Source organism: Belonocnema kinseyi, chromosome 2, assembly GCF_010883055.1.
Source record: "Belonocnema kinseyi isolate 2016_QV_RU_SX_M_011 chromosome 2, B_treatae_v1, whole genome shotgun sequence".
NCBI lineage: Eukaryota > Metazoa > Arthropoda > Insecta > Hymenoptera > Cynipidae > Belonocnema > Belonocnema kinseyi.
Window position 1 is genome coordinate 5,755,630 of NC_046658.1, and position 5,389 is coordinate 5,761,018.

General features: G+C 34.2%; 1 protein-coding gene across 1 annotated transcript in view; it reads right to left on the reverse strand.

Moving 5' to 3' along the window:
• LOC117168237 (amyloid-beta-like protein) overlaps positions 1-5,389 on the reverse strand; it is a 383,494-nt gene that overhangs the window by 310,198 nt on the left and 67,907 nt on the right. The window lies entirely within an intron of this gene.

A 5,389-nucleotide genomic window follows, 5' to 3' on the forward strand; every position in this document is an offset into this window, starting at 1 on the left:
ATATATTTGAGGGCTTCAGGGCCACTAGTTTAGTTCTAATCTTGACTTTACTCTGTAACCAACGAAATAAAGGCACGTGATATCTCGTTAGAGATATCACATGTTTTTAAAAACTCATTTGAGCCTTTTTCAATATAACATCAGTGCACGCAATTTTAGTTATTTCATTTTTTGTGTCTTGCATAGGTAGACCAAAAAATGGAATTTTTGATTTTGCATTATTTTTTATAAGATACAAATTTTAATTTTCTACTTTCCAACAAAATTTAAAAAGTTGTCATGATAATATTGTCAGGCTTTCAAAAATCAACGTTTTTCTCCTTTTGAATTTTTTTTAATGCGAAGCGGTGTTTGACTAAAAATGTTCCTTTTGGTTCATTTTTTTGGATTAAGAAAATTCTATAACTCTGCTCATTTTCTTTTTATTGAAAAAGTCAAAAGGATAAATGATTCGAATTTCCGAGTACCATAAATAGCCTTACATCTAATTTTTAAATCTTGAAAAAAATAGCTTCAAATATTTTGACATTGCGCTCACTTTTAAAATTTTCATCCAAAATACCTGGTTTACGAACTCGTTCTTTCTTTTCAGGCCTTAAAAATCGGTGCCAAAGCAGAATCCAATCGGATCAATCTTTTGAAAGTTATCGTGTCTACACGATATAGACGACAGACTACAGACAGAAACATTCGTAAAAAACGTGCAAATTGCATGAAAACCGACAAAGTGAAATTTTACATAAAACCAATACCTTATCATTAGGATGAGAATGTAAAAAAACATAAATTTGAATGAAGAGAATAAAAAATCCGTAGTAGGTCTAATACACTTAATAAGAAGTTAATCTGCCATTTTATTTTCTGAATTGCAGGGTGGATAGGCCTGTGCACGGAATACACGGGGAAGCACTGAAAAAAACGAGTCGTAGCTATACCTCAGGTACATTAAGCTAGCACCTCCGCAACTGAATTTTTTAATTTTTCATAGGTCAGAATTTTGGGCTTTTTTTGGGCTATTTTTGGGCTGCAATAAAAATTTTTGGGCTCCTTTACTTTTTTCAAAAAATCACTTTTCTTGTGGAGGTGCCAGCTTACATTAACCCAGCACCTCCACTTCTTTAAATCACTAAATAATAAAAATTCAATTACACCAGGATTTTGGGCTTTTTTTGGGCTCTTAATATCTGCGAAAAAAAATTTTGCCCAAACCAACCCTTAACTTCCAAAATCAACCCCCTTCAAAAAATTGAAAATTTTCAGTAATTCATTAACGGGATATTCTTAGGCTCTTTTTTGGCTTCCAGAAAATACACGCTACGATTTTTGGGCTTCAACCCTTAACGTCAAAAATCAACCCTCGTAAATACTACTTTGTCTGCAAATAAAGAACCCCGCACTAAATGTATGGGACAATGGCTTTCGGTGGATTTAGCTGAAACTTTATAATTTGTAACGTTATAAGTCCCGGATGAAATATCCGTAAAAAAAATGTTAAAAAATGGACAGTTTTAGCGCTATGCGGCGCTAAGCGCTCAAGATCAGTGGAAAAAACGAATTACAACAGATTTTGTTACAAAAGCGATGTCAACATAGAAATCACGGTTGAGATCGTGGTCTGTCATATTTTCGCCTACACCGTTGACTCATATAGCGCGCTTCTCAAAACGATCAAACGCTAAGCGCCCAAGATTCTAACTTGACTAATTCATCACTTTTTTAAAGGCAGAAATAGTACCCAAAGTAGCATTAGTAACTAGTGCGTACATTCCGATCATTACATTGTACTGTTCTCAAGAGTGCCGAACGCTAAGCGCTCATAATCAGTGAATAGAACGAATTACAATAGATTTAGTTACAAAAGCGATGTCAACATAGAGATCACGGTTCAGATCGTGGTCTGTCATATTTTCGCCTACACCGTTGACCGTTCTGAGAAGCGCGCTATATGAGTCAACGTTGTTGACTCATATAGTTGAATCAACGTTGTTGACTCATATTGTCATTCGTTTAGCTAAACATGTTACTGACCACTTCTTAATGCGTGTTTCGTATACAGACATCGCTTGTGTCGCTAAAGCTACTAGGATTGGTTCTATTCGCTGATCATAGGCGCTTAGCGTTCGGCCCTCTGGCGAAGGGTACACTGTTATTATCGATGTGCGCACTAGTTTCTAATGTTTTTTGGATACCATTTCTGCCTTTAAAAAAGGAATTGCTTACTCAAGTTCAAATCTTGGGCGCTTAACGTTTGATCGTTTCGAGAAGCGCGCAATATAACTCATTGGTTTGGCTAAACATATTACTGACTACTTTCTGATGCGTGATTCTTATAGTGACATCGCTTTTGTCGCTAAAGTTACTAGGATTGGTTTTATTCGCTGATCTTGAGCGCTTAGCGTTTAACCCCCTTGAGAAGGGTAGAATGTTATTATCGGTATGTGCGCACTGGTTACTAATATTACCTTGGTTACCATTTCTGTCTTTAAAGAAGTGATAAATTAGTCAAGTTAAAATTTTGGGCGCTTAGCGTTTGATCGTTTTGAGAAGCGTGCTATATGAGTCAACGGTGTAGACGAAAATATGACAAACCACGATCTGAACCGTGATTTCTATGTTGACATCGCTTTTGTAACAAAATCTGTTGTAATTCGTTTTTTTCATTGATCTTGAGCGCTTAGCGCCGCATAGCGCTAAAAATGTCAATTTTTTTGGATTTTTTACGGATATTTTATCCGGCACTTATAACCTTAAGAATCACAAAGTTTCAGCTAAATCCACCATGCATTTATTGCGGGGTCCTTTATTTGCAGACAAAGTTGTATTTACGTGGTAGAGAGGGGTTGATTTTTGACGTCCAAAAATCAGAGACTCTTTTACCATTGAAAAAATCTAGAAAAATTGATTTTTTGACAAAGTAGTATCTACGTGGGTTGATTTTTGACGTTAAGGGTTGAAGCCCAAAAATCTTAGCGTGTATTTTCGAGGAGCCCAAAAATCAGAGACTGTATTTCCATTCAAAAATTCTGCAAAAATTTATTTGCAGACAAAGTTGTATTTACGTGGTAGAGAGGGGTTGATTTTTGACGTTAAGGGTTTAAGCCCAAAAATCGTATCGGGTATTTTCGAGGAGCCCAAAAATCAGAGACTCTATTTCCATTAAAAAATTCTACAAAAATTAATTTGCAGACAAAGTTGTATTTACGTGGTAGAGAGGGGTTGATTTTTGACGTTACGAGTTAAACCCCGAAAATCGTATCGGGTATTTTCGAGGAGCCCAAAAAGCAGAGACTTTTTCTTGCATTGAAAAAATCTAGAAAAATTGATTTTTTGACAAAGTAGTATCTACGTGGGTTGATTTTTGACGTTAAGGGTTGAAGCCCCAAAATCGTAGAGGTTATTTTTGAGGATCCCAAAAATCAGAGACTTTATTTCCATTGAGAAAATCTAGAAAAATTGATTTTTTGACAAAGTAGTATCTACGTGGGTTGATTTTTGACGTTAAGGGTTAAAGCCCAAAAATCGTATCGGGTATTTTCGAGGAGCCCAAAAATCAGCGACTCTATTTCCATTAAAAAATTCTACAAAAATTAATTTTCAGACAAAGTTTTATTTACGTGGTAGAGAGGGGTTGATTTTTGACGTTAAGGGTTGAAGCCCAAAAATCGTAGCGGTTATTTTTGAGGATGCCAAAAATCAGAGACTTTTTCTTGCATTGAAAAAATCTAGAAAAATTGATTTTTTGACAAAGTAGTATCTACGTGGGTTGATTTTTGACGTTAAGGGTCGAAGCCCAAAAATCGTAGCGTGTATTTTCGAGGAGCCCAAAAATCAGAGTCTTTATTCAAGCTCTAAAATTTAATAAAAGTTATTTTTTGACAATTTCATATCTGCGTGTTACAATGGGGTTAATTTTTTACTGCAAGGATTGGAGCCGAAAAATCGAAGTAGGTATTTTCTGGGAGCCCAAAAAAGCCCAAAAATATCCCGTTAATGAATTACTGAAAATGTTCAATTTTTTTAAGGGCGTTGAATTTGGAAGTTAAGGGTTGATTTGGGGAAAATTTGTTTTGCAGATTTTAAGAGCCCAAAAGAAGCCCAAAATTCTGGTGTAATTGAATTTTTATTATTTAGTGATTTAAAGAAGTGGAGGTGCTGGGTTAATGTAAGCTGGCACCTCCACAAGAAAATTGATTTTTTGAAAAAAGTAAAGGAGCCCAAAAATTTTTATTCCACCCCAAAAAAGGCCGAAAATTCTGAGCTATGAAAAATTCCAAAATTCGATTGTGGAGGTGGTAGCTTAATGTACCTCTATACCTCCTGGGTGGCATGGAAACTAGCTGTTTATAATAATTTGAACGAAATTTTTATTAGGAGTAATTAACCTAATAATAAATTAATCTACCATCATAGAAAAAACAAAGGGTAAGAAGTGGTCCAGTTAAAAATAATGGGTATAGTCTCGGAATGCAAAAACATGAAAATTGGTAGGGGTTACATATAAGAAATAATTGATTTTTCATTAAATCCTTGCTAATCTCCATTTTCTTGCATGCCGAGAGAACCCCCAGAATTTTTACTTGAATTACTTTTTACCTTTTTTTTGCGATTGTAAACATTAAAAATGTGTTTTTGAATAATAATTACTTTATCTCAACATTTAATGCAGCTGCTTCTTCCTTAAAAAATCCGCCCGCCTAGTTGCACAGTCTAATGGCGCGTAATTTTAATTACAAGTTCTGATGTATTTTTTTATTTTTTATCTTAAAATTATTTCTATTAGAACGTTTTCTATTTAAAATTCTGAATTCTTATTTAAAATAAAATGTCCTGATTTTCATGGTTTTAATTTAAAATAATTTATCATTGAAGGCTTTTAATTCAAAATGATATAATCTTTATCGGTTAAATTCGATTTATTTTAACTTTTCATGCGTTCCACATTTAAGAGATCAATTTAATAAATTCGGAAATTTTTTGATTTTTCTCCTTGCAAAATAATAGCACAATTTTAATTGAAAACACTGCAGCCTTAAAAGTTATACATTTGCAGAGAAAAAAAAAAGTTTCGAATAATAGATAAAATTTAGTACAAGTTTATGAAGTTATTTTAAACATCAGGGTGTCTAACGGTCCTTGAAAACCTTGAAATCCTGGAAATGTCCTTGATTTTCAATCTTAACCTTGAAAACCTGGAAATGTCCTTGATTTTTAGAAGCATGCTTGAAAAGGTCTACTTTTATGCTTTACATTGAATAATGAAAGAAAAATTCCAATGAAGGCAGCACTCTCTCTCTCTCTCTCTCCCTCTCACACACACATACACTGATGACAGGTCGGCATCTTTCAAACTCTATGCTCGAAGCTTAGAAGCAATATTCAATTTCTTGGC